This window comes from Neoarius graeffei, chromosome 2, assembly GCF_027579695.1.
Source record: "Neoarius graeffei isolate fNeoGra1 chromosome 2, fNeoGra1.pri, whole genome shotgun sequence".
Lineage (NCBI taxonomy): Eukaryota > Metazoa > Chordata > Actinopteri > Siluriformes > Ariidae > Neoarius > Neoarius graeffei.
The window spans coordinates 79,404,476-79,416,354 of NC_083570.1; positions in this window are offsets into that span (position 1 = coordinate 79,404,476).

The window sequence follows — 11,879 nt, forward strand, 5'->3', positions numbered from 1 at the left end:
GGACAAGTTGCCAGGTTATCGCAAGGCTGACACAGAGACAAACAACCATTCACACTCACATTCAGACCTACAGTCAATTTAGAGCCACCAATTAGCCTAACCTGCATGTCTTTGGACTGTGGGGGAAACCGGAGCACCCAGAGGAAACCCACACTGATGCGGGGAGAACATGCAAACTCCACACAAAAAGGCCCTCGCCGGCCGCTGGGCTCGAACCCAGGACCTTCTTGCTGTGAGTTGACAGTGCTAACCACTACACCACCGTGCTGCCCAATTTGTACTATTACATACATTATATCATACATTATGCACATTTATAAGTTAAGTTTCTGTTGAACATGTTTGTATGATCAGAAATGTGTTGGAAGAGAAATTGGGAAGTGGGAAGAAATTTGAAGAAGAAAAGAACGTGGACCTTCAATGCCATCGATGGAGACATTTGAATTCGCACTGGTCTCAGAGAGAAGAATGTAATTGTCAAAAACATCACACCCGTTTTGCCGTGCCGGTCTGATTTTGGGACTGATTTAGAAAGTTTCCCTCAGTCAAAGCTAGATCGAACCAAAAAGCAAATAAACAGAGAGATCACGTGACGCGCTGATGGAGCTGCACGCGTGTTGAAGGAGCTCCTGACATCAGGCCCTATTTTCAGTATTTATCCGGCTTATATCCGAATACACCACTTAATTTTCGTCTGTTAACGTTTCTAAATGTCAGTGGCGCGCAAGCAGTTGACTTTAACTCCGTCTTCCACCTCTCAAAAGAGGAAAGCAAAGCCAGCGGACGGTCGGGCTAAGCCAGCAAGTGCTAGCATTGGTATGGAGGACGCTATGGAAAGACTGGAGTGTATTCTGAAATCCGAAATGGCTACGATGAGAAGTGAACTATCGACACATATGGCGACTATGTGCTCGAAAATCGACACGCTGTCTGGTGAGCAAAGAGACCAGAAAAAAATTCTGCACAGTCATAATAAGCGTATAGATACTGTTGAGCAACAACTTGTTGAGCTGCAAGACCATAGCCGACTCAACAATCTTCGTTTAATTGGTCTACCCGAAGGCTTGGAAAAAGACGATCCAGTGGGCTTTCTCAAGGGGTCGTTGCCAGTCTGGTTTCCTTCTTTGAAGGACAAAAACATTGAAATTGAAAGAGCCCATCACATTTATTCAAATCCTCCTAAACGCAACTCGCAGATTAAGAGACCTGAGAGACCCCGAGTGTTCATCTTCAAACTTCTCCGCTACACTGATCGAGACATGATTCTCCGAGCAGCTAGGGACCAAGGGACCATTCAGATGGACGATGGTGAGACGACCCTCAGTATTTTCCCTGACTACTCGCCCGCTACTGCGAAGCAACGGTCTGCATTCACCACAGTGAAGAGGGAGCTTAAGAGAAAGGGGTGCCAAATTTTCCTCCAGTATCCGGCAACTCTCAAGGTGACTTTAAAAGGAGGGGAAACAAAATTTTTCCAAACACCAGAGGAGGCCAGTGCTTTTTGCGACTCACTGGCAGAATTCCAACCCATTGTTGAGAGCGACACGGAATGATGCGAGTTTGTCTTATATGGGACACTGTAAGTTACATGCACGCATCTGTGTGTATATCGACATACTACCCTGGCTTACAGTCAAAATGATTGACTCATTGGTTATGGCGATGTTGTAGGATGTAACACACCAACAGATCCTAATTATATCTGGGACAGAATGTTTTTTTTTTCTCGTCCTCTTTTCTTTATCACTTCCTCCAGTAAAATAGGAGAATAGGCGAATTTTGTTTACATTCTTATGAACCCTCATTTAATTCTACTATGCACAATATATGCTTAAGACTTTGCTATTAAGCTATTTAGTTTTTGGTTTTCATTATAAGGGCTTGTGTCAGCACCTAGCATGCGATCCATTACTGATGTCACGGATTTATGTAAGGGAACATGGCAGACGTGGGCTTGTTCTATACCCAGTCTGCGTTGGGTTGAGGGACCCTGTTAAATATGGGGTTATGTTCTTTGACCCAGGGGTGGGAGGGGGGTGGGATAGTGGTGAGCATCATGAAGGAAATTTACATGGTTTGTCTTTATTTTTTGCTTCATTGTAAGTATTTGACAGTTATGACTAACCTAAATATTTTGAGTTGGAATGTGAATGGTTTGAATGGACCTCATAAACGTGCATGTTGTCTAGAACTGTTAAAAAGGAGAAAGATAGATTTAGCTTTGATTCAGGAAACCCATCTCAGAAAAGAAGATGTTCATAGATGTAACAATAAATTTTACAAAGTAATTTCTGCTTCTAGTGCCACTGATAAAACTAAAGGTGTTATGATACTACTACGAAGGAATTTAGGTATCGATATTATTGAGCATGACAATGATACTGATGGCAGAGTGACTCATGTTAAGGCTTTGGTGGGAAACAGGAAGTTGGCCTTTCTATCTGTTTACGCTCCTTCCACATACGATCCTGTATTCTTCTCAAAGCTCACAAACTATCTTCTCAATATGGCGGGCTATGAGATTGTGATGGGGGCAGATATGAATGCGGTCATGTCTCATGATGAGGACAGGTCAGGAGAAAGTGAAACTCATTTACAAGCAGCATGCACTGATAAACTCAGAAGCTGTATTTCTGCACTGTCTCTGGTAGATTCATGGCGTTTTCTTAATGCCACTGCCAAGGCATATATATTCTATTCTTCAAGGCACAAATCGTATTCCAGGATCGACTTCATATTTGTGTCCTGTTCTCTTTCCTCATCCTGTCTTTGCGCAGATATTTGCCCCATGTCTCTATCTGACCATGATAGCAATGTCATCAACCTCAAATTAGTCAATCAACCTCTACGTGCTTCACGATGGCGGTTTAATTCGACGCTACTTCATGATGAAAACTTTTGTAAGTCTTTTAAAAATGGGCTATTGGAGTTTATTAGCATTAATCAAGGGACAGTGGCGGATCCCCGCATACTCTGGGATGCAGTCAAGGGCTTCATCCGTAGTTTCTCTATTTCCTTTGCGTCACATCTTAAAAAATCCAGAATGAAGAGAATAGCTGATCTAGAATCTCAGCTTATAATACTAGAGGCAGCAAATCAGGCTTCATTCTCCGACCAAACAGCCACTAAAATTAAAATATTAAAAACTGAATTAAACCAATTACTTAAAGTGAAAGCAGAGTTTCTTATTCAAAGGACCAGACAAAATTACTACTTTAACGGGAGCAGGCCAAGCCATCTTCTAGCCCTGCAATTGTGTAATAATGAAAAGTTTGCAAATATACCTGCGATACGGCTGTCTTCTGGTGAGCTTACTACTGACCCACAAAATATCAATGACACTTTCCAATCTTTCTATTCTACTCTATATACTTCTGAATCTACATGTGACAATGCAACTCTGTCTTCTTTTCTTTCTTCCCTTAATTTACCTACTCTATCTACCGAGGAGTCAGAGTCCTTAGGTCAACCAATTACTCTTCAAGAACTGAAAGAATCACTGAAATGTATGAAAAAAGGTAAATCGCCAGGACTGGATGGCATTCCAACAGAATTATATTCAACCTTCTGGACAGAGCTTGGTCCTCTATTATTAGACATGATAAATCATTCAATTAAACATGGATCTTTCAGACAGGACATTAACACATCTATTATATCTCTGCTGTTGAAAAAAGATAAGGACCCAACCTCTTGTGCTAATTATTGCCCAATCTCTCTGATTGGAGCAGATATTAAACTCTATGCCAAAGTATTGTCACGACGCTTGGAGTCGGTGATTACCAAGTTGGTTCATGAAAATCAGACCGGTTTTATTAGATCACGTTCAGCATCTGACAACATCCGCCGTCTTTTACACATCATTTATTCTGCTGATCAATCAGTTAGTCCTTTTGCAGTGTTCTCTCTAGATGCAATGACCGTTTGGAATTTAATTATTTATGTTCTGTTCTTGAGCATATGGGCTTAGGCCCTGACTTCATTAACATGATCAAAGTACTATATTGTAATCCTAAAGCATCTGTGTTAACTGGACAACTATGCTCACGTTCTTTTTCTTTGGGAAGGGGTACGCGTCAGGGCTGCCCACTTTCACCATTGTTATTTGCTTTGTCATTAGAACCTCTAGCTCAGGCTGTCCGTCAATCAGAGCAAATTCTACCGATTAATGTAAGAAATACATCTCATCACATCTCTTTGTATGCTGATGATATTATTTTGTTTGTAAATGACCCTGTTTTGTCAGTGCCTCATATTCTGTCATTGTTTAATCATTTCAGTGATCTTTCAGGTTATAAGATGAATTGGGACAAATCTTGTTTTCTTCCCTTAAATTTTGACCCTGTCTCCTTGCTTCTTCCTAGCACCGCACCTACCGTAACATCATTTAAATATTTAGGGATAGACATATACCCCTCATTGCATGATATTGCAAGCAAAAACTTCAAAAAAATTCTTTCTGAAGTCAGTACAGATTTATCAAACTGGTCATGTTTGCCCAAGTCATTATATGCACGAATTTCTGGAGTTAAAATGAACGTTTTGCCACGGGTTAATTTTTATAGTGCAATGATACCCTTACCACCCCCTGCACACTTTTGGGACCACCTCAACTCCATTCTAAGGAAATATATCTGGAATGGGAAACGTGCTAGGATTAGGCTGTCCACTATGCAACGCTCTAGGCAGGATGGAGGTTTATCTTTTCCTGACTTTAAAGTTTATGCCCAAGCATTTGTGTTGCACCCCATATCAGTCTGGTTTAATTCAAATAAAAATGTGGCATGGAGAGCTATTGAAGAGTCAATGGTCACCCCCTATAATTTAAGAGATTTGGTTTTTTGCAGTGTTCCTACTCGGCAATGCGCCCTTCGTTTTGGTCCAATCATTACCCATTTGTTATCCACTTGGAAGGCTGTAGAAAGACAAACAGGCTCTATATCAAAATGGCATCATCACTTTCCACTTTTTAATAATAATGGGTTTCTATCTGGGAGTACCCCATTTAGATCTTCTCAATGGGCAGAGTGCAACATCACAATTCTTGGAGACCTGTATGATGACAAAGGCTTGAGAACGTTTCAGGACCTGAAGTTGAAATACAATATACCGGCCTCTACTTTCTACTTATACTTACGCATCAGATCAGCTCTTAATGCTCTTGGTGTTCCTCTTGACACAAAATTACCAGTGCATAGTATTCGCAATGTTATATATTTCAATGATTTCATCCCTTCTTCTGCTTCATCTATTTACTCCTTTCTGATGAAGAAGCTATAAAAGCCTCTTGGAGTTGTAGCAGTTTGGTCAAAAGATTTAGAATGTGACCTGAAAGATACCTTTTCTGATCAGACATGGGAGACAATCATTATGTCATCTAAGAATCATAATCATCAAATGATTCATTGGAAACTAGCACACAGAGTATATTTAACACCACTTAAGCGATTTCATATGCGTCTCACTACCTCACCTAATTGTACTTTGTGTTCAGATGGAAAAACTGGAACGTTTTTACATTTCTTTTGGGAATGCTCAGCACCGGTACCTTTCTGGCAATGGCTATCTGTTGATATTTCAACTCTGATAGACACAGATATTGTTATAACTCCAAGTCTATTTTTTCTAAGTGATTATTCCAACCTCTCACTGACGCTTTTCCAGAGCAGCCTACTTTTGGCTGCTTTTACCGCAGCCAAAAAACTGTTAGTCAGCCGATGGAACCCCCCACATGTTATGTGTAGACGTCTATGGGCTCTAAGTTTACTTGATATTATATCTATGGAACTCTCAACAGCCCGTATACATGGTGCCAGATCGCAAACTCTAAGGAGGTGGAACCGTGCTTTTGATGAGGTCAAAACCTTTATTGCTGATACTCTTGTCTAAGGTGCTGTGTACAGTTGTTCTGTAACTTTTTTTTCTTTCTCTTTTTTTTTAATTTATTTACTTTTTTGCTGGAAAATGTTTCGTTTCTATACACTTGTATACCAATGTACTATAAATGTTTATATAACGTAAGATTACAGATGCTCACCACTGGGTTGGGGTGTGTGTGTGTGTGAAGTGTTATACCTTTGTATTTGTGTTGATTATGAATATGTGCATCATTATAAAATAAAAAACAATTGGTCACAAAAAAAGCAAATAAACAGTTTCAGCTCCGTTTATACAGATGTTGATTCCGCCTCTGTTATTACCAATCATTCCAGCTCAGAGGCAAAAAAACACAAGCCCCATATTCCACATTCAGACGTTTAATACAGAACAGTGAGATAGAATAAAGGTGTAAGATTTCTGCCTTGAACGGGCTGTGTCAAAGGGGCTTCTGTGTCTTCAGGAATTTAAGACCATAAACCTGATTTGTCTTTCTTGGAGCAACGACACGAATTCAATCTGTCTCACTGTAGCTACTAATTCTCTGTGCATTTTGTGACTGATTTAGAAACTTTCCCACAGTCAAAGCCAGATCGAACCGAAAAGCAAATAAACAGTTTCAGCTCCGCTTGATTGCCTCAGCTGCTGGGGCTGTTGCACAGTCATGCATGCTGGTTTCACCATCAGATTCTGAGTTCTGACTATGTTTGCCTGCAGCCTAATAACATTAAACATTCATTTGACAGCTCAGTGAGAGAAAAAATCTTTAATGTAAACAACAAAATCATGTAGTGATTACAACAGTGTAAATCTCATGAGGCTAATACAAATTATTTTTTGTGTCTAACTGAATAATGCGTGTAATTATCTGTTAAATAGAACAATACTTGCCATTTAAACTTGCCACATACTTTCATAAAAACAGTATTGTAAGAATGCAAAGTTTATGCTACAAAACTGAAGAAAATGAAAATTGTGTTTTGATGGGATTAGCATCTACTGAATATTTCCAAGCAGAATGTTGCAGAATACAAATTCTTTCACTTGTCTTCTATCCAATTATGACATTTGGAGGACATTTTGCTAACACTGAGGACTTGATAAACCTATCAGTGAGATTATAATTCCAGCTACCCTGCTGAACTAATTTAAGCTACATGTAACACTGCCAGGAAATGCACTTGTGGGACCAGAGGTGTGGTCGCATGCTGTTTGTGAAGTTCAGCAAAAGGAGTGAGTAATTCCAGGAATGAGCGTGCACCTGTGGGATAATTAACGTGGTTCTTTTTGCTTGGGGAGTGTGTGTGTGTGTTACAAGAAGAGACAGAAAGGAGCAAGCACATGAAATAAGTTGAGCTGTAAAGATGTGTGCATGTGCATTTGTTTTTGTGATTTCCTGATCAAGGCACTGAAAAGCACCCTGGTACACAGGGAGTGAAAATAAATATATTTCAAGTCACGCTCTCCAAAGCCCATGCCCTTCAGACACGCATTCACATCGAAGGGCAGTTTAGAATCACTAATCTTACTGCAGACATGCTTTTTGGGAGTGGGAGAAACTGGAGAACCCAGAGGAACTCTATTTAGATATGGAGAGAACCTGCAAAACTCCACGCAAACAGTAACCTGAGCTCAGGATTAAAAAATAAGGACCATGGACCTGTGAGGTGTCAAGGTTACTCGTACAATTGTGCCTGCCATGAGATTTTCAGTTTTACAAAAATCTTTGCATGTAAATACAGTTTTAAATTACACTACAATATTGCACTATGGGAAACAGAGATGTGCGTTTTTGGTTCCAAGCGGTTATGTGGCATCAGAAAGAGAGAGAAGTGATGTGTCAATCTCTTGGAGAAGTAGCAGCAGGGGTTCGGAAGTAATGTGTCTCATGTTACAAGCAGTTGCACTTACATCCAACAGAAAGAAAAAGAGAGACAGACTAAAGCTGTTATGTAGGCAGTCAGAGAAAAGATGAGGCAGGGAGAGGGACAGAAAATAAGAAAGAACCTAGTAACAAGGGGACTAAAGGAAGTATGAAGGAAATAGCAGGGGGTGGGGATGAAAAAGACTGTACCGCTATCTTATGACCTTCCATTTGTGCTCATCTTTGACAGGTGTGTATGGACACATAGGTGGGTGAGTGTAGGGTGTAGGATTCTGTGTCTGTGTCTGATAAGGGGTGTGTGTGTGTGTGTGTGTGTGTGTGTGTGTGTGTGAGAGAGAGAGAGAGAGAGAGAGCATGTGTGACCTTGTACTAAAGGCACAAAGAAGAGACAGGATGAGTAATGACAAAAGTATGAGTAATGCCATTTCTCTCCCTCTCTCTCTCTCTCTCACTCACACACACTTTCTGTAATTTTCTAAAAATTTGCCACAGAAGCCTATCTTCACTTCTGTAAACCCAGAGTCCAGCAGAATTTGGTGATTTTCCTGCTGGACTCTGGCCCTCCATTCTGACTGGAATTATGCATTCCTATTTTGCAAACAAAGACATTCATTTGTACATGAAACACCATTTGCATCAATACAAAAATGCTACTTTGCCATATAAGTTTCATGTATGTTCATGCTATGATATGATATGTCCATATGTGAAATTTGGAAAAGCCCACACAGCAAAAACATGTAAATTACACAGTTTGTGATATGCATAACAGAATTAATTTTTATGCTCGACAAACATGAATTACACAACAACATGGGTTTTGAACAATTTTTCTTTTAAATTGCATAATTATATTTTTACTGCTGAAAATTTTTTTTTTCTGCAAACAGGCTATAGACAACCAAATTTGCAAACGATTTTAGAGGCATTTTCCATTTATTGCACATATTGAACACATGGTAATTATATTACAAAATGTTCATGAGGTTCATGTAGCTTCCATATCAGATGCTCTAGAAGACTTTTCAAAATCAAATTTCCCAGTGATTACAAAATACTACTATTGACCTACAAAGCACTGAATGGTCTCATGCCACAGTACCTGAGTAAACTTCTGGTCCTTTATGACTACTTAGATCAAAAGGTGCAGGCTACGTTAGGGGACAGAGCCTTTTCTTACAAAGCCCCACAATTATGGAACAGCCTTCCAAGTAATGTTCAGGACTCAGACAGTCTCAGTGTTTAAGTCTAGGCTGAAAACATATCCATTTAGTCAAGTCTTTTGTTAATAGCTTTTTATTAGGGAAAGGAGAAGATCTGGAAGGTCCTTAGGCATAGAGTGTTTTGGTAAACTGGGATGTATGGATGCTGTGCCCCCCACTCTCACATGTCCATTTGGGTTTGTTGACAGTGGAATGGCTGGCTGCTTTATGTCCCAGGGCTCCCTCATGTCTGTGTTACCTTCTGGCTCTCCCTTTTAGTTATGCTGTCATAGTTAGTCCTGCTGGTGTCCCTGCTTGCAATCAGCGCACAATGTATACCATTACAGTGGTGCTTGAAAGTTTGTGAACCCTTTAGAATTTTCTATATTTCTGCATAAATATGACCTAAAACATCATCAGATTTTCACACAAGTCCTAAAAGTAGATAAAGAGAACCTAGTTAAACAAATGAGACAAAAATATTATACTTGCTCATTTATTTATTGAGGAAAATGATCCAATATTACATATCTGTGAGTGGCAAAAGTATTTGAACCTCTAGGATTAGCAGTTAATTTGAAGGTGAAATTAGAGTCAGGTGTTTTCAATCAATGGGATGACAATCAGGTGTGAGTGGGCACCCTGTTTTATTTAAAGAACAGGGATCTATTAAAGTCTGATCTTCACAACACATGTTTGTGGAAGTGTATCATGGCACGAACAAAGGAGATTTCTGAGGGCCTCATAAAAAGCATTGTTGATGCTCATCAGGCTGGAAAAGGTTACAAAACCATCTCTAAAGAGTTTGGACTCCACCAATCCACAGTCAGACAGATTGTGTACAAATGGAGGAAATTCAAGACCATTGTTACCCTCCCCAGGAGTGGTCGACCAACAAAGATCACTCCAAGAGCAAGGCGTGTAATAGTCGGTGAGGTCACAAAGGACCCCAGGGTAACTTCTAAGCAACTGAAGGCCTCTCTCACATTGGCTAATTTTAAAGGAATAGAAAATGCAAAATAAATACATGCATGGCTTGGTATCTTGTAATATTGAGAGCCCATAAGAAAAGTTTCAGGCATGACCATTTATAAGAAAGGTGTGAGCGTTTTTGTATCGCTGCTCTAATGCCACCAGTAGGCTGCCATGTTGCCTGTTGGAAGGGCGATGCATGATGTCATTTGGGCACAAGGCTGAGTGTATACTTTAGTACTTAAGGGGCAAAGCGAAAGGTCTACTAAGGTGACAATGTCGATTTTTTTCACTATACATCTGAAATAGTGTATTAATGAGCTGCAACCCTGACTTATGGGCAAATCTGTACTCTTTACCTGTAAAACGAGGCTGAAACTATGTGTTATACTGCTCATTAGCATGCTCTTGACTCATTCATGAAAAACTTCCTCATCAGAATGTCCCTAGGCTAGTCTACCGTAATTACCATAGTAGACAGTCCAACCCCCGCGGCAACGCAGAAAGACGGTAAACAAACACTGTTTTCCATACAGGATTCATGTGAACATTACAGGAAGATGCACTTGTACGGAAAAAGGCAGAAATATTGCCAGAAACACCCGAGCTGCCCGGTATGGTATGGATTTATTTGGTAAAATTCATACATGTAAAAGATACAGTATAAATAGCACTGAGGACAACACAAAGTATAAAATACACTCATTTCCAATGTGGTCCTCTTGATTACAGCAGGAAACAATAAAATATAAGAGACAATAATAAATTGACAAAATTGTATCAACAATGATGAAAGTCATAAACAAAAAATATATGCTAACTGTAATTATCACAGAGTACAACTAGATTACAGAAATGGCACCAAAATGATTAAAAATTAGTTATATACATATCATAAAACTGGGTTTGGAATTTCCTCCATAAAAACTGTTTCACCTGTTTTCTTAAAATTATCACGTTTGACTCGATTGCAGTGATCGAGGTCAGCTATTCCACAAACAAATTCCTGTATACCTAAAAGAACTCCGAATGGTTTCCTGAAAGTGTGATGTCACTTACAATACATGGCCATATTCGACAAAATGGACCATAGCGCCAGTGGCATTTCTTCACTGATTTCCTCGAGTATTTTGAACAATGACACGAATAACGATGGTGATCATGAAAAACAAGCATATCAATTAGTTACACACAAGTGAACAATATTTATAGAGTTGTTTTAGTTAGTCATTACCGAGGCTTTTCTGACAACACTGAATCAAAGCAAGACACCCATCATAGAACAAACATCAAGCCGCTTAGCTGCATCAGCAATTATTACATTTATGCCCAGAGGAACTCAAAATAACATATCTCACTTAATAAAAAGTTAGGGAAGGCATAAAAAGTATTTTCTTACCCTTTGAACTTCTCTTTTGCAGACTACTGACCATGTTGTTTCATTTGTCTTGTCCGCTTTTTGGCCAAAGATTGTGGGAACTGCATCTGGATTCAGTGCTGGCTTGTACAGTATTCCTAATGCCGGTGCATCCAAGTTGTTTGAGTGAAACAATTTTCTTCAAAATGTTCCGAGCACACGAGCTGTGTGAAGCAGTGTTTGTTTACTCTCTTTCTGCGTTGCTGCAGGGATTGGACACTCTACTATGATAATTACAGTAGGCTAGCCTGGTGACGTCTTGACGAGGAAGGTTTTCATGAATGAGTAGAGAGCATGCTAAGTGTGCTAACAAGTGCTTATGCTGCCAGGAACGTGTAAAAACTCAAGCACTTGTCTCTTCAACAGATTTAGGTAAGTCAGGTTGTATGCAGAAGTCAGGTTGTATGCAGATCTGTTTGTAGGTTGTCTAGCAAGGTTACAGTCCGCAGAACAAGGCTGTCATGGCAGCACTACTTATACTGGGAATATAAATATGAAAAGTTACCTCCCTGCATTCAGCCACATA